The sequence below is a fragment of the Felis catus genome, chromosome C1 (assembly GCF_018350175.1).
Source record: "Felis catus isolate Fca126 chromosome C1, F.catus_Fca126_mat1.0, whole genome shotgun sequence".
Classification (NCBI taxonomy): Eukaryota; Metazoa; Chordata; class Mammalia; order Carnivora; family Felidae; genus Felis; species Felis catus.
The window spans coordinates 98,490,179-98,512,747 of NC_058375.1; the positions used below are offsets into that span (position 1 = coordinate 98,490,179).

At 47.7% G+C, this 22,569-nt stretch overlaps 2 protein-coding genes across 3 annotated transcripts in view; one reads left to right on the plus strand and one right to left on the minus strand.

Moving 5' to 3' along the window:
• Positions 1 to 3,458, plus strand: part of LOC111561798 (cell wall integrity and stress response component 4-like) — a 125,157-nt gene extending 121,699 nt beyond the window's left edge. The window contains exon 6 of the transcript XR_006582895.1: positions 2,351 to 3,458. The gene's annotated coding sequence lies outside the window, so the exon portion shown is untranslated. The remainder of the gene's footprint in view (positions 1 to 2,350) is intronic.
• The window catches only part of NGF (nerve growth factor), a 55,002-nt gene that overhangs the window by 22,457 nt on the left and 9,976 nt on the right, over positions 1 to 22,569 (minus strand). The gene's annotated exons all lie outside the window — the stretch shown is intronic.

Consider the following 22,569-nt stretch of genomic DNA (forward strand, 5'->3'; position numbering starts at 1 on the left):
TGGTTTGAGGGATGGGTGGAAAGTAATAAACACTGAACAGAAATGCAAAGAGATCGAATATCAAGGGTCCTTGGTGAATGAGCATTCAGAAGTGGATTCAGTCTGTGAATTGTTGACTTTATTTCCCAGAACTGTGTGAATTACTCAATCAGGGTTCAATTGTCCAGGCTTCATGCTGTCAGCAGTGAGTACTTCTTACAACAGGAGTCAATCAAAAGGCAAAGAAGAGGAGGTTGAGTTACCACCAGTGTTTTTGTGTTTTGTTTTGTTTTGTTTTGTTTTGTTTTTAGGCAGACATGGCTGTTTTCACTATTAGCAGGTGAAATGGTTTTTCCTGGGCGAGTGAGAATCTCGCACTAGGAAAAAACAGGATACCTATTGGGAATCTTGCTGCTATGTGTGCAGCCGAGCGGGGGTTCCATCTTAAGCTCTAGAGTGAAAATCTGATAGTCCCTTTAGCTCACCAGCCCACTGCCTCCAGAGACCCTCTTGAAAAGACACAGGGTCTCTGTCTTCTTTTAACTTCTCAAGAATAGCATGAGCAGGAAAGTGCAAATCACAGGAAGGCTCTTCACCAATGAGCAATGGCTGTCACCTATAGGCTGACAGTGCCATTTTGGCAGACACATTAGAGAGGCACACACTGGCCATGAATTAAGTGGCTTGGCCCAGTCCCCACAGGGCACCATGGGGGATCTGAATAATGCTGGCACGGGGATGGCCCTGGCTCTGGTGCTGGACCTGCTGTTTCCAATTAGGGGCCAACCTGGGGCCGAGCCCAGGTCAGGGACAGAGGGAGAAGACGCCTTTCTCATTTCCCATCAGCTGGGAGCCTGAAGGGTGTTTGCGGCATGAATAGATGAGTCCTGAACAGATGGTATCAGACCAGCCAAACACCTGCAGACAGTGGGACAAATTGGCACAAGTGGGCTGGGATTCGCCCTACCCTGAGGAAACCTGATGTCATTGTGGAGGGGAACTGAAGACGCAGGGTGAGAAAGAGAGAACTAACTACAGCCAACCTTTGAACATCGTGGGGCACGAGGGCCCCTTGTGCAGCTGAAGATCCACACGGAATTTTGACCCCCCAGAACTTAACTACTAATAGCCTACTCTTGACCAGAAGCCTTACCGATAACATCAACAGTCAACTACCACATATTTTGTACGTTACATGTATCACGTACTGTATTCTTACAATGAAGTAAGTTAGAGAAAAGAGATTGTAGTCAAGAAAATCCTAAGGAAGACTGGGGCATCTGGGTGGCTCAGTCGGTTAAGTGTCTGACTCTCGGTCTTGGCTCAGGTCGTGATCTCATGGTTTTTGAGATCAGTTCCATGTCGGGCTCTGCACTGACAGCATGAGGCCTGCTTGGGATTCTCGCTCTCTCTCAAAATAAATAAACTTAAAAAATAAAAGAAAATCATAAGGAAGAGAAAATACATTTACAGTACCATACTGTGTTTATAAAAAAAACTCCATGTGTAAGTGGATCTGTGCAGTTCAAGGGTCAACTGTATAGCAAAAAGCAATCAGGAGAGGAGGGGAGTGGGCAACACAGAAGGAGGGTGAAGAGGGAGACCCAAAGGGCAAAACAGCAACAGCAAGGAGAGGGAGAGTAGCCTGGGAGAGGAACCAGAGAGGGCAAGCAATGGAAGAAAGAGACAGACAGAACGCATTCAAGATGGCCTCAGGCTCAGCTGTAGTGAGGTGGAAGAAATCCCCGGCCAAATCACAAGCAGATTCACACTCCTCACCCTAGAGAAAAAAATCCAAGCAACAGGTAATCAGAGCCCTTTCTAATTAGCAAGTCCCCCCAAAGAACCCAGATTTCATCAAACTGGCTTCTGGTAACCTTACAAGATCATCCTGACGGTGTTTCAATTAACAGTCTATTACAATAGGATTTTTGCTGGAAAACTTCCAAATATGAGCCCAAACCCAATGATAACATTGCCTTGGCAGAATGACCCAGTGATTTCATTCCATAGGGTAGGATGAGGCCACATCCCAGGGTACACAACATCTTCCACACAAAATCCTTCATCACAGGGCCGTCGTGCTGGGAGTGCCAGACTGGCCCTTAAAATAAATGAGATTGGATGACCTCACCATTATCAGATTCAGAGCAAATGACTTGGAAAAGAAATTGTGAGGGAGAAGGGCGAGAGGACAATATCAGGGGAATTGGGGCTTCCCATTGATGCTTAGATCCAGCTGGAGCTGGTTATAGTGGAAACTTTGTTTAATCAAATCCTCTGTCATTAATAAAACCCCGAACCAAATCCAAACACAGACAACTGGTGATGTACTTGGATTTCACATGGGCTTGCATCATTGCTTCCCCAGGTGCCATCCACAAATCTGGAAATCGGGCTGCTGGAGCGAGAGGTGCAGAGAGGAACCAGAGTCATTCCGCTCACGCCCTGCCATTTCCCTGTTACTGCTGCTTAGGCCGCCAACGAACTGAGGGGACCCACAGGCCTCCTCTCCTGGGCGCAGCAAGCATTCAAGGCAAACCAGGAAGGCGAGGCAACTGGAAACCACTCCAGAACAAAAATGACTGGAGGAATTAGAGATGTTACAAATTCAGGAAGGCTTTCGCGGGCAGGGAGCGAGGAGCTGCTCTCTATCGCGCCAGGAGACACAACGAGTGACCCGCTGAGGTAAATTCCCTGTCAAGATCCGTGTTCAATGCAGGCTGAATAACTGTAATGGCCTCTCATTACAAAAGCGTGAAACCTGTATGGATTCAGTTGTAAGCAATTAGAACAAATAAAAGGAGGAGGGAGGAAGGAAAGAAGGAAAGAGGGAGAACAGATGACCCCTTCCCAGTGAGGGTGATTCTTCACATGGCCCCACCCAATGAGCACACGAGATGGAGACCATTCTTTCATCAGTGTCAGTCCCCAGTGACCTCTCATTCTGTGAGCCTGTGTGTGAATTTACTGTCAGAGATCTGTATGCTTTTTTTCTTAATGTTTATTTATTTTTGAGAGAGGGGAGGGGCAGAGAGAGAGGAGGACAGAGGATCTGACAGCAGTGAGCCCGATGTGGGGCTCAAACTCATGAACTGCAAGATCTTGACCTGAGCCGAAGTTGGACGCTCAACTGACTGAGCCACCCAGGCGCCCCAGAGATTTGTATGTTTTACCCAGTACGGCCCCTTTGCAAGTCAACTGTTTCATCTGGTGCTCAACCAAAGGAAGAGCGATCTGTTCTCACACCAGAGGAAAACTAGCTGGTTGGACTTATTGGGGGCATTATGTTATTCTCCAACATAGGAGACCCCTTCCTTAGGGGTTTTTGAAGGTTCATGTGGCTATACTTCACAGATTTCTTCCACAGTGACTTTATTTTTTTTGTAAAATATAATTTATTGTCAAATTGGCTTACCTACAACACCCAGTGCTCATCCCAACAAGTGCCCTCCTCAATGCCCATCACCCATTTTCCCCTCTCCCCCACCCCCCATATCCACCCTGTTTGTTCTCTGTATTTAAGAGTCTCTTATGGTTTGCCTCCCTCCCTCTCTGTTTGTATCTATTTTCCCCCCTCTCTTCCCCCCATGGTCTTCTGTTAAGTTTCTCGAGATCCACATATGAATGCAAACCTATGATATCTGTCCTTCTCTGACTGACTTACATCACTCAGCATAATACCTTCCAGTTCCGTCCACGTTGCTGCAAATGGCAGAATTTAATTCTTTCTCATTGCCAAGTTCATATATATTCATATATATGAGATTTGTTCCTATATATTCCAACCACATCTTTGTCCATTCATCAGTCGATGCCACACTGACTTTAGAACACAGCCCCTGCACGAAAGCAGTCAGGGCTTTGTCTGATAGGAGTGCCCATGCTAGAGAAGGTTGGCAAGGAGGGCAGATAGATGGCCTTTCACAAAAGGTGGATGATGTGGAGGAGGCTTCGGGTGTACTGAAGCAATTATGGCAACCCCCGAGCCTCCGTCACACTCAAACAAGACCCCTTAAATATTGAATTACTTGAATACTGAAAATTACTCGAATATTGAAAACTTGAATTACTCCTCTGACTGTCTTAGTTGAGGCCAGAACCACCTATAACTGCTTCTTCAGAAAGCCCTATCTTGACAATATTACCACAAAACTAATTTTAAATAGTTGCACATATTAAAGACAGACACGGAAAACACTAGGAGGAAATGCAGCACATGTTAGCAGCAGTTGGGTTAAAGGATTAGGAATGATTTTTGGGGGCGCCTGGGTGGCGCAGTCGATTAAGCGTCCGACTTCAGCCAGGTCACGATCTCGCGGTCCGTGAGTTCGAGCCCCGCGTCAGGCTCTGGGCTGATGGCTCGGAGCCTGGAGCCTGTTTCCGATTCTGTGTCTCCCTCTCTCTCTGCCCCTCCCCCGTTCATGCTCTGTCTCTCTCTGTCCCCAAAATAAATAAACGTTGAAAAAAAAATTAAAAAAAAAAAGGAATGATTTTTGTTTTCTTTTGTATACTTTCCTCTATTTTCTGAATATTTTGCAGTGTGCCACTGATAGCTTTTATAATCAGAATGATGCATTTAAAATTTTGGACAATCATATTTAAAACTGCAGAGAAATGTTCATAAATTTTACCTATGAATCCCACCTTTGAGACTTGATTCTAAGAAAGTAATCCTAAAAGGGAAAAAGCTATATTCATGATTTTTTTTTTCTAAATGATTTATAATTGCAACATCAGAAGCCAAGTGTTCTTCAGCAATGGGGTAATTAGTTACTTCGTGGAAAACCTTTTCCAAGAATGTCTCAGTAGTGGGGCGCCTAGGTGGCTCAGTCGGTTGGGCATCTGACTTCGGCTCAGGTCATGATCTCGCGGTTCGTGAGTTGAGCCCCAAGTCGGGCTCTGTGCTGACAGTTCAGAGCCTGGAGCCTGCTTCGGATTCTGTGTCTCCCTCTCTGTTTGCCCCTCCCCTGCTCATGCTCTGTCTCTCTCTCTGTCTCAAAAATAAATAAAACATTAAAAAAAAAAAAAGAATGTCTCAGTAGTCATTAAATAAGAAAACTGAAAGTAATAAGAACAGAGGGTGGGGCGCTTGGGTGGCTCAGTTGGTTGAGTGTCTGACTCTTGATTTTGGCTCAGGTCATGATCTTGCTGTTCATGAGTTTGAGCCCCATGTGGGCAGAGCCTGCTTGGGATTCTCTCTCTCTCTCACTCTCACTCTCTCCATCTCTCTGCCTCTCTCCCCCATGTCTCTCTCTGCCCCCCTCTCTCACTCGAAAGAAATACACAAAAGAACAAAGGGGAACACTCGTGTATCTAGTACAATATGGGGGGCAAACAGGTCAGAGAAGACTAGGCATGAAATCATTGCAGCCAAGGGAAATCACACGTGCAAAGGAACCAGGCCTAGAAGTAAATATGTAAAATGAGAACATTCGCACTCAGTGTGAGAACTTTGGGGAACCTCCTTCTCTTCTCCTCCATATTGCCAGTGGTTTGTAATGTTGTTATAATGCCTGTATGATGAGAATAAAGTCCATAAACCTTTCCAGGTGTTCTTTCTGTAAACCCTTCAGGTGTGGAGCGATACCAGATATGCTCCCATGTCAGTGCTCCCCCCCACCATGGTGGCTCGTCTGGGCTTCTTCATTCTAGACTGGTGCTGTCAGTGTCACTGACTGAGCCCCCAGGCTTACTCTACGGCTTTGGGTAGGTGCGGCTTGGGGATACGCTCAATCTGTGAGCAGGCTCTTTCTTTACTCAAGTTACAGTTTTATCTCGTCAAACAGAGAATAAGAAACGGATGAATGGTTCCGATGTGTGTGGACACATTCCCTATATTTGGCAGTTCTTGGGCATAGATGCAAAGGAGGACTCAGATTCTCCTTTATCTCTTGCTGACTTAGGCGGTTCCATCCTCCAAAGCTCACATAAGGTTTGGATAAAATGTCAGCTCCTGATTATCTGTTCTATGGAAGGAAAGAATTGGAAACAAACCACCAAGCTATTTGTAGTGCACATCATTTGGTTGTGTTCACCGCTGACTTTGGGGAAAAAGGAAGAGCAGAAGGAGGAGGAGGAGGGGGAGGCGTGGGAGGAGGAGGAAGGGAGCTACCGACATTTAATACATGCCTGCCACTTGCCAGGTATTATACTAGGGGCTTTTCAGCATGCTGCTAACTTACATTCATCAGACAAGGGAACTGAGACTCTGAGAGGTCAGGTAACTTCTCCTAAGCCACACAGGCTAGAAAAAAGGAATCATCTAGTTCCAAAGCACAGTGAGCCTTGGTCTCCATGCTCTGGGCACATACTAACGGACAATCCACAAAATGAAAAATAGCTAGAACTGACTTGAATCACCAGGGGGTTCTTTTATCATCGGTGGTTCTCAAGCAGGGGTGACTTTGACCCCCAACCCTATCCCAGGGGGCATTTGGCAACCTATGGAGATACTTTTGGTGTCATAATGGGGTGGGGGGTTGCTGCTAGCATCTTGTAGGTAGAGGCCATGAATGCCGCTACACATCCTATTGTGCAGAAGGCCACCTGCCACAACAAGGAATCATCTGGGCCACAATGTGTTGAGGTTGAGAAGCTGTGCCATGTCGTAATAGAGCCCAGTGTAACTTATCCCCACTACATTCACGTCTTTGTTCACTTACGAAATTAAGTTTCTGTGGTTCTGAACAATTCTGAAATACATAAAGCATCCGAGGTGCTGTCTGTTGACTGATCATACAATTAGGAACCACTCCGCATACATAAATCAAATAAATGTGCATAAAATCTAGACGACAATGCCAAGTTTAAATCTAAAATTTATGAAGGGAGTTTACAGTGAAATTGCCAGCCAGAAATTAACAACTCCCCAAGTGTTACCAATTGTGGCTTAACCCTAATCTGTATTAAATTCTACAATGAATAGCTAAGCATTCACTTGAGTGTCAGGATTCCCATATGTAAAATCAGAAACTTGGCTGTTTTCCGATTACGAGGTCAAGGCACTAAATTTTAACACTTAAGATGTGTCTATAAGCAGAGAGTAAATGGCTTTAGTTTGCTGTGGCTTGCTTATTTGGAGGGGTAGCACACATTAATTTTGATACTTCTATGGCATTAAGACAGCTCCTGGAAAACTAGAGCTATGAATTATTCAATATTTTTATGGTTCACCATAATTTTGTAGGCATAGGGTTGTACCAATATTTGACAAATGCTCTTAAAAACTCTGCAAAACTAAAAAGGACTAAGGGATCATCTAGTTTAGGCTTTTTTATTTGTTTTCATTTGGGTAATGAAATCAACTAGTTAATCAATCAACTAGTATTCACTGGATGACCTACTATGTGTCCAAATCCATGCTCAGTACCATAAATACAGACAAGTATAAAGCATGAGCTTTGCCTTCAAATAGTACACAACACAGGGAAGGAGATAAGACCAGTGCACAGGAAATATTTAGCGAATAACCTGGGTTCTAAATTGTGCTACATAGACTGTCAGCAGCAATGGGGTGCAGAGAAGACTGTATCATATGAAATTGTTCATATTTGGTCACATTTATCATTCCCATTACATTGACCGGAGTGCAGGGACCTAGATACTTTCTTCTTTGTAACTGTCCTGGAGTGCAGACAGAGCCTGACCTGGAGAGTCCATTAGATTAGTGTTCACTTAATCAGTGAATGAATGATCTTGGTAAGAAGTGGACCTTGATCTCAGCCTTGGGGTCACAAGAATGTCTAAACCAGGGTTCCCACCCCTAGGATGTCAAAAGAGGTTTGGTAAAACAAGGGTTCCATGGTCAAAGGCATTTTGGAATTATTGGGTTGGAAACAGCTCTCTTCATCAAAGCATTACATATGCCAGCATGCACTGGGACTCTCCAGAAGGATTCGCTTCTGTGAGGTCAAACTTACTTGATCATGGAAACATTTTTTGCTGAAGATTTGGTAACATACATTTGAATCAATATGCCAAAAAATTCACTTTGAGAATAATTAGCTTAAACTATCCAAAGAAAATGGCTTCTTGAATTCACCAATGCTGTGATCACCAGTATAAAGGAGCCTCGAAAATTGCGATTTGGAGGTTTTCTAGAGAGAACAAAAAGGAAGTCCTGCTGTTCTAAGCCAGGCCCATGTGAAGGGAAGACCAGGTTATTTTTTACGCCGCCCTTAAGTAGCTTTTCTAAGTCACCTCTTTGCAGCTCTGGTTTATAAAGTCTTGCTTTGGCTTGTTGTAATGGCTTGAGCCCTGGATGCACATTTTTCAAAAATTTGGATGAATCTATTCTTAATATTCCCAATGGGCCTGTACTTTTATTTTTTAAATGTCTTTTGCCCTGAACTGCTCAATTGGACTTGATAAATTCTCAGCAGATTGCTGGCCCTGGAGCCCTGGATGATTTGGGACAGCTGCTGTTTGTTTCTCTGTAAATCTGCACTTGCTTTCATTTTGGTGGGTTTCCTTGCACAGTTTCCAATGATAAGGATCACTTACGGGCACCAACCCACTAAAAAGGTAAGAGCAAAAATACCTAGCATATTAAGTTTCTTTACCTTATTACAGCTTTTCCTTTTTTTTTTTTTTTTTTACTTTAATATACCTTTCAAACGTATAGTTGTTTTTCCTCTTCTCATTAACTTTGGAAACAAGCCTTCCAGATCCCAAAGGGTTTTTATTCAAAGTCAAAGCAGTTTAAAAATAATTGACGGTGAACTGGAGGGTTGAGTAACATTCTGCTCCCACCAGGAGAAAAAACACAAGCAGTGACACATTTTGCGAATTATTTCTATTTAAACATCTGAGCCTGAGGATACAGTCGAGGCAGAGCTAAATCCATTCTCTCAAGTAGCTTTGATTTTAAGATAAATTTGTAAAACGATTCCTAGTATATCGTGTCATGTTCTATCCCAACTTATAATCCTGAATTTTGTTTCTGGATGCCTTCCAAAGGCGCTGGTTATTGGGAAAGGGGACTCATCACAGCACAGCCTCACCCATACCAGGGCCTCCGGGGATGGGTCCTGAGGGTGGCATTGTGGAATGGCCCAGTCCCCTACCGCAAATAAATGGGAGAGACTTCAAAGCCGAGGAACGAAGTTGTCAGCTTCCGCAGTAGCGTAGCAGGGTAAGACAGGAGCGCGAATCTTGGTGTGTCTGACTCACCGAGGTTTGTCTGCATGGTGCTGTGGCGGCCGTGTGGTTTACCCTTCCCCTCCAAGACGGACCCCGTGACCCTAGTGGCTCAGGTCTAATCAGCCCCTTTGGTCACATTTGCTTCTGCTGCTTTCCCCAGAGCTTGGCTCTGAATGCTCAGGCCTGGCAAAAGGTCGCTGCAAAGAGCTGTGCTGTGTCTGTACCTCCCTGTTTTCTCGATCGCACAAAGCTCCATTTGTGCCATACCCCCCCCCCCGGCCCGCCCCCCAGGCCCCCAAAGCCCCAAGTTCTAACAAAATACCGGGACCGTCTCTCAGGAAAATTAACAAAGCCTTTGGGCAAAAGGCCTCCCGGAGATGATACGAACTGGATTTAAGTCACATAATTTGTGGCTAGTGGTTGGCAATTGTTCCATTTAATTCAACAAACATGTCAGGAGCACCTGTTCCATGCAGGTGCACTATGCTTAGAAGTGCAGGAATTAGAGGGGAATAAGGCCGGTCTAGTCGGGGCACGAAGAGAAGTACACAAACTAAACAGAAACACAAAGTATATTGTGGATTCACTGATGCAGCAAATATATACCAGCAAATATATACTGAGCACCTACTGTCTGGCAAGGCACTGCTTCAGGTATGGCGATCCAGTCGTGAACAGAGTGGAAAAGTTCTCTGCTCTCAGGGAGCTTAAATTCTAGTAGGGGTGGACAGAGAACTAAGAAAAAAAAAAAAAAAACAGCCAATAAAATGTCCCTTGGTGGTAAGTGATGGAAAAAACAATGCATGGTAAGGTGTGGGAACTGTAAGTCAGGAAAGTCCTAGTTTGGTCAGAGAAGGTCTTTCTGATGAGGTGAAGTTTACAAAGAGACCTGTGTATATGGGAGAGAGCTGTGCAGAAATGTGAGAAGAACATTCCAGGCAGAGAGGATGGCCCGTGTAAAGGTCCTGAGGCAGGAGCGTGCTTGGCAGAAAACCGTGAACATGCCCCTGTGGCTGGGGCGGAATGTTCGCCCAGGGGAATGCTGAGGATGAGCTCTGAGACACAACTGTGGCTAGCTTTTCTAGAACTTTATGGACCCTGGTGAGGCTTTGGACATAATTCTAAAGGAGAAAGGAAGCCATTAGAAGGTTTCGAGCAGGAAAGTGAGCTGAGGTGTTCAGGTTTTAAAGGAGCACTCTGGCTGAGCCTGCAAAGTCGAAAACAAGAGCAGAAGTGGAAAGACGGACGGCTCAGGTGGTGCCTGTCATCATCTGGGTGACAGGTGGTGACTCACGGTCAGGGCTAGGATAACGATGTAGGGGCGGCGAGAGGTCACTGGGAGTGAGCTGTGTGTTAGGAGAGAGGCAAATAGGATTCCCTACTGGACTGTGAGGTGGGAGAGTGAGGAAGAGGAGAATCGAGGATGGCTCCGAGGTTTTAGCTGCCAACTGGGCCGAAGACACTGCGGAAGGAGCAGGTTTGAAGGACAGAACCAAAAGTTTCGGTTTGGATATGTTACACTTGAGATCCCTATGGGGTCTACAAGTGGAAAGTCTGAGTGGGCAGCTGACACAGAAATCGGGAGTTCAGAGGAGACGTCAGGGCTGTAAGTGTACATTTTGGAAGTATCTAGCTGTGGAACTCATCTGGGATAAGGAGCCTGGAGAAGTGCACTGAAGTTTATTATGTGATTTGATTTCTGACCTTCAATCTTCTGTAGAGGAAATTAAACAAGTCTCCCCTCTCTGAGACCCCCCCCCCGCCACCCCCTGCTGTGCCTTCCCGGGTCTGTCTTTGGAAGCTTCCTGAAAGCAGAGACTGTCTCATTTAGCTTCCTATCCCTTACACTGCAGGGGTATGTACCTGGCAACTCAGAAGCCAAACGCCATTGTTGAACTGGACCGGCAGACCATATACCAAGACCATATACCATATACACGCACAGGGCTGTGCTGAACGCTGTGCGATATTACCTAGTGGTACAAGGCATCAGTGGGGAGTCAGTGTCATTTGGAAAATGGTCTGGATCGATCATCTCTAAGATTCCTTGTGGTCCTAAATTCTGGCTTCCCCAGATTAAGCATTACACGGAGTCTGGAGGGCTCGAGCTGGGCTCTGGATATTCATTTTACACTCACATCTGTTCCAGATGAGAGACATTCAGAAAAAGAAACAATATCTGCTCTCTGGCTCACTTATTTTTCGCAGCTCTTGGTAGCATCTTTAAAAGGAAACTAAAACGAAATACGTATATGCCTTTCATCCAAATGAAATTTTCGTATATACATATATATGGCTAAAGATAGCTAAACTTTACCAAATACCTGGTATGTGCCATGTATTAGAAACACTTTAAGTAGACCATCTCCCTCAATGCTCAGAGTAGTTGTATGAGTGCAGTTGTCTGCTTTGTGCACAGAGGAGGAAACCGAGGCTACTTATGTATTTGCCTAGGTAAACGTCAAAAATCAACCAAATAACCAACAGAGTCCCACCAACTTCACGTTTTACGCGGATTACATAGTTTTAACCTAGAAAATCTCAAAGAAAAGTCAATATGACTTACACTTCTAATTCTTAGAGCAATTGAAATCATTTTTTTTTCAACATTTATTTATTTTTGGGACAGAGAGAGACAGAGCATGACCGGGGGAGGGGCAGAGAGAGAGGGAGACACAGAACCGGAAACAGGCTCCAGGCTCTGAGCCATCAGCCCAGAGCCTGACGCGGGGCTCGAACTCACGGACCTCGAGATCGTGACCTGGCTGAAGTCAGACGCTTAACCGACTGCGCCACCCAGGCGCCCCTGAAATCATTTATTAACTCGCTAGAATTTTATGCTACATTTATCTTGAAGGATGTTGCATATTAAAAAAAAAAAAACCAGGAAGCCTCGGAAAATTCTTTGGGGATTGAGTGGAATTTTCTCGAACAAGTATGCGCAACTCCAGATATGCCATCTTGGTTTTCTGTCCCAAAGCCACCTACTCAGAGATAACTAATATTAACATTTATGGCACAATCTTCTAGAATCATCTATGGCATTCACATTTTTGTACTACTTTAGCTGTCTAGAAGGACTTTCTTTTCTTTCTTTTTGACGCAGCCTTGGGCCCTCCGAGCGTGTGCTAAGAGAAGGGAAGTCCTTTCTTCTTGCCCAGTTGGTAAAAATGGAGTTTCACATGGCAGTGAGGAGATGTAGTCATGGCTCTTGTAATTTTCCAAAGTGGTGGCGCTTGCGTGGAGTTACCGTCTGTTTGCAGGGCAGCCCTGAGGGCTGGACATCTGATTTCAATAAACCTGGAGAGTGGTTCCATCCTACAGTGCGTTAGTGGGCAGCTCTCTTTCCACACTCCAGAAGCCAACGGAAAGTTGGTCTCGTGGAGCCCAGGGTCCGGGTTGACAAGAGAAGACAGTAGTTGCTGTTGGATTTGGTCCAATCCCTACGGAGGTCAGGTTTTGACCCAGAGCCTTTTGGAGCTTAGATGCCAGGCTAGCATTGTTCTTTATCGTTAGTTATGTCGTCTCAATTAGAAAAAAAAAACTATGAAGTCTGGATGCAGAATTCTCAAGTCTGGAATTCCTCCCACGTATGGAAAACAAGACTCACTCAAGGACACAATGCCACTGTGTTGATCACCCACATACTTTGGGATCTGACCACGGAGAAGGGGGCTCGCCCTGTAACTGGAAATGCATCCCTGCCGCTGGCAGGAGCCCCGTGTTCACTGTGATCTCCGGATAATTATCAGCAAGAAGATGTTCTATTTAATAATATTTAGACAATAAACATAATAATATAAACAACTTAACTACATCCTTGTTAATGGGGATAAGCCACCCTTCAGCCTGCATTTCGCCGGAGTAAACAGATAAGCCTATTCTGGCTCCAGGAGTCATTAAGTGATCAACACTGGTCTTCACCTTTCCCTTCCAGAAAGGCGGCCCCTTCCCTGTCCCCTGAGGTACCTGCCTTCCCCCTTCTCTGGACTTTCCATCTTCTCCAGAGGCCTCCCCTGCGGGGTCCGAGGGGTTTCCCGGGATCAGGCTGCAGCGGGGCCATATGGAGCCTTTGTGTGAATTAGGAGAAGGTGCCCCTTCCACAGGCAGCCCCAGGCCAGTGGGGTGGCTGGGTACGCAGAGTCCACACTCATTCCCTCGGCTAGACATGCCATACAAGACACAACCTGCACAACCGTACCGGAGACTGCCTGCTGTCCCTCCACTGGTGGCTTGTCGGAGGGCCCCTGTGGACTTCCTCTCTGACTCGCGGTGCCCGGGGCCCGGACCCTCGAGTGGCCAGAAGCGCCACTAGACATCCTTGGGCCCCAAGGCAGTGTCAGGAAAGCTACGGGGGTGGGGGGGAGGGGGAAGCGGATGTAGCTTCTCTGCAGGGCAGCTGGGGGCTTCACATCCACCTGCCTTTTCCTGCGTTATTGGGGCGGCTCCCCTGGTGCAGACCTCCTTCCCCACCACTTCTGCAATCCCAGCCACCCTCTCCTTCGCGGTCTCCCTGGTACTCTGAACACAGAGCACCTACAAACGCAAGTGCTCCAGCAGCAGCCCCTCCCCACCACCCTGGCAGCCCCCCCCCCCCCCCCCGCTGGCCTCCCTCCCACACCCACTTCCGGAGGCCTCTCTCCCTCGGTGTGCAGCCTGATCCTCTGAGAAGTGAATCCGAGACCTGGTGTTAGTAGTAGGTAATGCTGCCCTCATCACTTTTGGCTTTGCTTTGAATGGAAGCCTTCTGGAGACTCACTGTCAACCCAGGCGGTGTTGCCTGGAGCGGGGCTCCAGGCAGATAATGTTGGGTGGCTTCACCCCGGGACTCAGTCCCTGCGTACACAGGCCTGGCTTTCACAGCAAATCCTGGCCGGGAGACTTCCTGGTGTCACCGAGCTTTCGAGTCAGATTAGAGGTCAAGGAAGTACTTGCATAGCACCTGGGGTGCTTCCCCAGCATGGGCCAGCTGTGGTAGTTACTGGCTCCTGCCCAGGAACTGGGAGAGATCAGTGGGAAGGGGCTTCCCTCCATCTCCAGTGCCCACCTTCTTTTCCTAACTGGATGCCACGGCTGGTCTCTTCCTTTGGGATTCTCCATCTCACAGCCCCGTCCGCCTCACGTGCACCTGCACCACCATCCACAGGCACCGTTTGTCCCCTGTGTTCTGCACGCACAGCAGACACAACACGCACACACACACACACACACACACACACACACATACACACAGATGCACACACGCCCGGGAAACAAAGGTGCTTCTCCGGCAAATCCCACCCTCCGGGACGCCCACCCGGCCTTGCTCAGAACCCACTTTTTCTTCTGACAGCTCTCAAGAGGGCTGGCGTGGCAGTGAGGGCGCCGGGGTGGCAGCATCAGTTGTGTTTAAAACTTGGCCATGTCACCTATATGGTGAACTCCGACCTCTCTCTGCTCACTCGGGGTTTCCTGTGCCCAGGAACAGACCAGGGGAAAGAGCAGTGGTACCAGCTCTCAGTCTCCTTCAGCCCCTCGTTCTTGGGTCCTGAGCAGCCCAAGTTATGTTAAGGAAGAACAATGTCGGCCTAGCAGCCTCGGCCAGGCCCCGAATTCCTGAGGGGTCAAAGCCTGACTTGAAATCTGCCTGGCCAAGTGTCTCATGCAGAGCTGGGCCGGCGTGGGTGGTTGATAAAATATCATTAGATGGCAGGGGGCGTGACGAAGACCACAAGAATGGGCTCTTTCTTGCTTTCTAGTTGCTTGCTATTAACTTGCTGGGGTGTCCTGGATCCCAGGAGAAGCCAGATGGCCCAGGGTCTGAGATAAACAGCCCTGAGGCTCCAGTCGCTTGTTGACAGTCCTTCCTGGGAATAGGCTCTTGGTGGAGTTTCTCAGGAAGGGGATCAGGCATTTGGTTAAAAGGGCAGGGTCTCTGCTACCCACAGTGAGGAAGCAGGTGGAAATAGGCGGAGCCCTGGTGTCTTGGTAAAATCGGCTCTCCAGAGAGAGAGAGAGAGAGAGAGGCGTCTTGATTGGTAGCACCTGCTGCTTCCCATGATGTGACTACTCCCACCGTGGCCAAGTGCCAGCTACCGGTGTGACCTCACTGAGTATGAGCCGGGAAGAGAAGCTCACAGGGGAGCAGGTGCAAGCCCGGGTGAGCCGGCCGCAGCCCAACACCGTCCGAACGAAGCGTTTTCCTGGACGGGGAAAGAGGACTTTCCTTTATCTTGGAGGCACCTCCCCTTCTCCCTCTGCCTGCCTTGGAGGTCTCAAACGAACCTCAAATACCTTCCTGCCGGAGCTCCCCTGCCCTGCTAATGCACCCTCTCTAGGGGCATGTGAACCTCTTTTCGTGTGACTGTTGATCCCTGTCTTCCTCGCTCGTCTGTGAGCCCTGTGAGGGAGGGGACTCTGTATAGTTGTGTCCCTGGATCGCTGGTGCCCAGCACAGCGCCTGCCACCAAGTTAGTGCTTAGTAAACAGCTGGTGACCAAGGAAAGAAATGAGGTGAGGCCTGACCTGGGCTTTGCTCCCAGCTCTGTGATCTTACCCAACCAAGGCACTTCATCCTCTAGCTTTTGGTTTTCTTTCCTTCTTTCCCTCCGCCCCCCATTTGCATATACATATACATATTTTTAAAAAGAATGCAAGATTTCAGAAGGGCAGTGTGATTTTCAAATGTTTGCAGCCCACCTTAGCAACGTGTCCACTTTTTTGTGTGACGTGTGTACGTGTATGTGTGATGTGCATATAGCATATGTGTGTTTGCAAGTGTGTGTGAGAGAGAGAGAAGAAGGGAAGAAGAAAATCTTATAATGAAATGTTTTTGTTTCCTTTTCATGTCCAAGGTCACTGGGTCATAGAAGAATCCATCTGACAGCCAGCCCTGCTGTATTAGATTCATCTCCGTCATTGTTTTCCCAAAAGACTCAAGGCTTCCTTGGAATTCAAAGGGAACTAAGAGGTGCCAATCAGCTCGTAAGTGCCTGTGGGCAGGTCTAGGTCTTATATGGCCCTGTGGCCCCCTAAAGCCCAGAACAGGGCAGTGCACACAGTGAGAACTCGGAGGCACCTGCTAAACACTTAGCTTCGAGACAGACCTCACCCTGGCAGTGAAAATTCGTCCTCAATACCAGTTTTGGAGGGAACAAAAAGTCCCTCCATTTTTTACATGTTTGCTTAGGGACACATGAACAGAAACATCTCCAGAACACTTGATAGGTTTTGGTAGCTTTGATCATAAAGGCGACCACCTACAATGTATTTCTCCCCGGAGTCTAAGAAACACAGAAGATGCCTGTCTCTGGGATTTCTCTTCTGTCCCGGTCCAGCACTTCCCGGCAAAGCCAAAGGCAAAAGCTAAGTTTGGGGCCACCTTTCCCTTTGGTGGCTCATTTCAGGGGCCACAGCTCCCTTGCTTTTGTGACCATCCCAGGAATGAGAGGTGAGGGCCAGGTAGGACCATCCCCAGGTCCCTGGTAGGAAAGAAAAGACAAGGGGCTGTTCCCCATGTGTTCAGAACATGACATTGCCTTTCCATGGGACAAAGCCACATGGAGGCAGCAAGGAGTGGATCCCAGAAATCTATGGGAGTGATATTTAGCTGGCTGCAAATGCCCCGTGGCAGGAACAGACCCTGATGGGTGGTGGGGAGCGGTCCTGGCCTAAATTCTGGAATGGGGCTTAGGAACCTGGTTGCACCTGTGTATGTAGAAGCTGGACCGGAGGAAAGGGTTGAAAGAGGAACTGGCATGAGGAACACAGGTTGTGATTATGGTAACATACAATGCTAGACCCTTCAAGGCTTAAGTGCCAGGTGCTATGTTAGCCATTTTATAAGCATTACTACCCCGATCTTACAGATGGCTTAACTGAGGCTCACTCTACAAATGAGCAGTAAGTCACAGCAACGCCACGACACTGACCTTCTGTCTTCCTTGTTTGGGGATTTAAGCTCCATTCCCTTCCGTCTCGCTTTACAAAGACCTTAAGCTCCAAAATATTTCCATGAGTCATTGACTGATGTCTGAAATTTAACTTTCTAAGATTGTAATAATTCAAGGAGAATATCTGCTGTCTGTTGAAGAGCTTTTAAGTGCCAAATACGGCACGATTACATATTTTCTCTCATTGAACCACCACTTCAAAAAGGGGGTATTGTTATTATATTCCAATTGTACAGCTGAGGAAGCTGAGAATCAAAGGGAGAGTATGTGATGTATTTAAAGTCACCCATCAGTAGGAAGAAAGGACCAAGGCCAGCCTTTTGCTTGCGCTGTTGTCTGTGAGTGGTTCACTGCCTTCCAATGGAGACAATGTGACGGCTGCTAAAAGCATTTGCCCCTAACAGAAGCATCAGGCTGAGCCTTACCCAGCATGCATTTCTTAGTACGATGAAGGGTCAGAGATCACCTTTTGATGGAGCCAAAGTTTGAAAGCATCAAACCTCTGCATACCAAGAAGGGGACCTAATGATGGAAGGGGGCCCCACCGGCAAGTTGGCCCATAGGTTTTGTAACCAAAAAGCCAAAGTCAGCGAGCGGTTCTCTGAGGGAGTCGGAAAGGGTTGGTCAGCTCGAGCGTTTTATGACTTCCGAAGCTATGTGACAGACAACCTCATCACCTTAGCCCTACAAAGCAGCTATGAGACCACGTCTGTGGGGAAATACATATTTCTATGGACTGAGTCAGGGCTAAATTAGACATTAGGGTAAGGCAACACATCTGACTTTCATCACCATGACATCATCCTTTAGACCTTGTAAATGTTCATAATGATATTTTTGGTAGGCTGGAATAAGCTGTCTCCATCTGAGGTGTATTACTTTAAACCTACATTTAACAGACTAATAAAATGAGGTGTCGGCCAGCTAATCCCCTGTAGTCATATCCTCAGAAGTATCCAGGCAGCAAAATGAACCAGTTATGAGTAATTGTCCTGAGGTGGCCCTGAGGGCACAGACCCTGACCATCCTGTGTCACTTGGAGTAGTGGGATGACCAGAGCTGTGTATCTGGGACCGGGCATTCCCCTCCCACGGGAGACTCCATGGTCTACATCCCTCGGGATCCTGAGACCTAGGAAAAGGATCCGTGGTCTGAAACATCCCCCACCCCCACCTCAAGAACAGGGGTTGACCTCGGGCTGGGGGACGCCTGCCTCATCTACCATGTTTTAAACACGGACCGTCCGTCATTGCAGGTGGCATTATGGGAATTCCTTTTTTTTTAACTGAAGCATAGGACCAATGTCTGATACTGAAGGCTCTCCTGGAACCACAATTTTCATAATTATCGCATGATAATCATACTAACTCAATAGAGGCCAGCGTGTCTGTTCAAGACCCAGTCTCGGCCGGGCTGTGTGGGATGCTTGATTTCACCCCTCATTGGCCTTTCCGGTACACTTGGTCCTACTCAGCCCTTCACTGAGCTCCTGAAAGTGATGGCATAAGATCCCCCATTCCTTCCCTAGGAATGACCAGTGGCCCTTCTCCATTGATCTTCAGGATCCAGAGATTTCCCCCTGGAGATGGCCTCTCTTCCCTCCCGGGTCTCAGCCTCCCTCAGGTAGAGGGAGGAAGGGAGGTCAGGCTCTGCCCCTGACCGGGACCCACTTGAGTTTAGATTTTTCCCTCCTGCTCCTGTCCTTCCCCCACTCACCTCCCTTCTCTGACTCCTCTCTTCAGTCACACGTCTCAGAGCCTTCCAGCCTCGCTCTCTGTCCTGCTGAATATTAAAGCTCACGTCCAGCTCTGGTCTACAACAGCTCCTTGGGCCGCCGTGCATTTACCAGAGGCAGCCAAGCCTCCACAGCCCTGCTCTACCTGCGACCCCTTAGCTGAAAGGGACTCCACAAACTATTTGTGCAGCCCATGTCATGCCTCCTCCAGGAAGCCTTCTTCCAAATGCAGATCCCACGCATCTCCTTTCCTAGCCTTCTGTCATAATCCACGTCTATGCCACACTTACCAACCTCATGCATTCAACCAATGCTTTTTGAGCTCAATATAGCAAAGCTCCAACCCTCATTCTTACATTCCTGTGGAGGAAACAGCACACAAACAGACGAATACTAGAATTAAGTACTGTAAAATAAAGCACGGGAAGGGGCTAGCTAGAGTCTACCGGTGGCTGGGTTTGGTAGGGAGTGGAAATAGATATTTTAAATTAGGCAATCAAGAGGTGACCTCCGAACAGAGGTTAACAAAAGTTAGCCATGCAAAGAAGACCTGTGGGCAGAAGAGTCCCAAATAGCAAGCGCAAAGACCCTGAGACAGTAAACAGATTAGTGTGCCGGAGACCTAGCCAGGAGATCAGTGTGGCTGCCACAGAGCAGTCAAGGAGAGGAGAGATCCAGGATGTTGGAGACAGGGGCAGGGTCCAGACCATGGAAAGGCAGGGCTTCTCCCAGTAGGGTTTCAACCCTACTGACACCTGGAGCCGGGTAACTCTTTGTTGCAGGTGGCTGTCCTATGGACTGTAGGATATTTAGAGCATCCCAGGACTCCACTCCCTAGATGCCAGTGTCACCATCCCCACCTCCCACTTGTGACCATTAAAATTTATCTCCAGAGCCTGCCAGATGTCCCCCGGGTGACAGGGGACAGGTAGAAGTATGGATTGTATTCCATGTGTAGTGGGACGACATTGGAAGGTTGAGGCCTGAGAAATCATGGGACGTGACTGACACCGTTAAAAGGGCACACTGACTGCAGCGGGGTTAAAAGAGTGGAGGCAGGGGGCTCCATGAGGAGGTTCTGGAGTAGTCTGGGGGACAGGTGATAGCGGTCTGGACCAGGCAGTGGCGGGATGGTAAGCAGTGATTGCATTCAGAATTTATTTTGAAATCAACAAGACTTGCTGGTGGATTGGATGAGAGGTGACCAGGAAGGTAGACACAAGGATGATTTCTAGCTTTGGGGTCCGAACAACTGTGGGGATAATGATGTCATTATCTAAAATAGGGAAGGCTAAAGTAAGACCTAAATCTGCAATATCCAAGTGGACGGGGCAGTAGCCCATGAGACCTAGGGGCTCAGGGGAAAGGTCCACATTGGCAACAGACACTCAGAAGTGGTAGACTGTATTTAATGCCTGGGGAAGATGAGATATCCAGGAAGAGAGTGATACAGAAAGGGAAAGAGCCTGGACTGAGCTCAGGGCATTCCAACATTTAGAGGTCAGGAGAAGGCAAAGCCACCCAAGGGGACAGAGAAGGGAGAAGGGGCATTAGGAGAGCTCATGTCCTTGCGGCATCTGACCCTGTAACTACCTCCACCATATCCTGTCCACGGCCGGGTCGACAAGTAGCTGAGCAGCTCCTGAGGCATCCATCTGTGCTCAGCGTCAACGACCCCTACGACACCGGGTTTTGGGCAACCAAATGACATAGCAGAAGTCACCTTGTCTAATCCTTCCCAAGAAGTTCTGTTAGTCCCATTTACAGCTCAGGAAATTAGAAGTCAAAAAGGTACAGTAACTCACTCTCAATCACATGCGTTTTTAGCCCCCCCTGGACCTGGAATCCTGGAGGGGCTGATTCCACATTCCCACTTTTTCCACAGTGCCCTTGGCCTCTTGCGTTAGGCCCGTTCAATGCCCGGCACAGGCTCCGTTCCCATCATGGCAGGAACAGCTCATCTCTTCCCAAGCTTATGCGAAATGCTTTCACATCTGCTGCTGCGTTTGGTATGGGCGGGAGGGAGCTAGCATCACTCACGTAGGGCAAGTGACTGTCAAGGTCCCCTACCCAACCAAGGACAGAACCAGCGCTGGTACCCGGAGCCCCGCACTCCTCGTCCAGGGCTTTCACGCTTCACTTTGTTTATCCACAGCCAACGTGCTTCCCCAGCTGGCAGCCATGGTCAAAGCAGCAGCCCTACGCGGTACAGAGGGGCAATATCATTACTCTCATTGTACAGATTAAGACTCGGAGGCTCAGGGAGGTTCTGCGATTTGACCAGGTTACACAGCTAGAGAAGGCTGAGCCAACGATAAACCCCCGGTCTCCCGAATCTGAGTATGACCGAGGTGAAAGAAGTACTCTATACCCGACTTAGCCATTTTTTCTTTCTTACATAACAACCTTTCCAGCCCATGAAAGAAAGAAACTCCAGACAGGTTTGTGGAGTTCTCCCAAGCGTGAGTTTGCCAGTCAGAATTCTGTAATGGGGCCATAATCATTCAAGAAGTTGACATGATGAGAAGGGGACCTTCTGTGTGCTGTGCCAATTTAAATTATTATTTTGCTTAACCATCAAGATCCTTTAAAAAGAACCTTTGAAACATATTTTTGCTTTATTAAGCCGTCCACTTCCTCACATGCCCTGCTCTTTTTTAGAAAAATTCAAAACAACAACACTGAAAAGCCCTTCCCCCGCCCCAAATATTTCCTTCCATTTCCAAGACACAGAGATGCTGACTGACACACGGGCGTGAAGTCTGGAGTCAGGCTTTGGGTGTCTGACCTCTTCAGAAAAGAAAACGAAAACATTTCTGGGTGTTCACACTTTCCCCCAGAAAGGACAGACACCACACTCTTGAACCCAGATGAAAAGAAAGGTAATTCATTTCATGCCTAAGAAACATTCTTGGTCGTGTGTCATGTTCTGGGACAATTGATTCCATTTGTCACTGCAAGTTTCAGGAAGGGTGGAAATATGCTTCCCCCACCCCCGCCTTTGGGGCACAGAAAAAGTAAGTCGGCGTTTGTTTTTTCCTTAAAAATAAAAACAACCACAAAACCAGGTGCAATGATGATGTATTTAAACAGCGTCTTGGCTGTTTCGCCTGCTGTCCGCGCAAGCTCCAGGGCTCGGCTCAGTATAACCCGCCTGCTTGGGGGAAGGGACTGGGTACCTGCAGGAGTGTCCCTCTGTTATAAATGTTAGTTACAATGTGCAACTGACCTGGTGATGTTAATTTCATAGGGCATAGCCCAGTGAGTGGTGGAGGGGAGAGAATTCCCTTACAGAGATGGAAATTAACACTAGGACCAGGTCCCTTTTCTCCCCTTCTGCCCCACTGCCCTGAAACCTCAAAGAGAGATGTCTTAAGTGCCCGGAAAGGAGCATTAAATCTTTGGTCTGGACAGGAATTCAGCATTTGAGGAGATGTCACTAATAATCCTCTTTGAGTGTTAGTGGTGAAAATGGGGCCCAGGGGGAGGGCATTTTATGGGGAGAGAGCTGGAATGAGCCCCAGGGGAGCACGAAGAAACACAGATGAGGGGGGGAAGGTGACAATTCCACGTGAACAAAGAGGCAGGCAGTTTGTCATCACCGATCTGTCTTCAGGGGCTGCATTAGCCAGGCTCTCAAGAAAATTGGGACATTTCACCTTTGTGGCCCCAAACTAGGATTCCGGTGTGGGTCGCTCAGGTACCGCCTGCCAGGAAGGGGAGGTCTTGGGTCAATGATAGATTGTGGGCCAGGGTGAGGGCTGGAGTTAGGATTAGGGT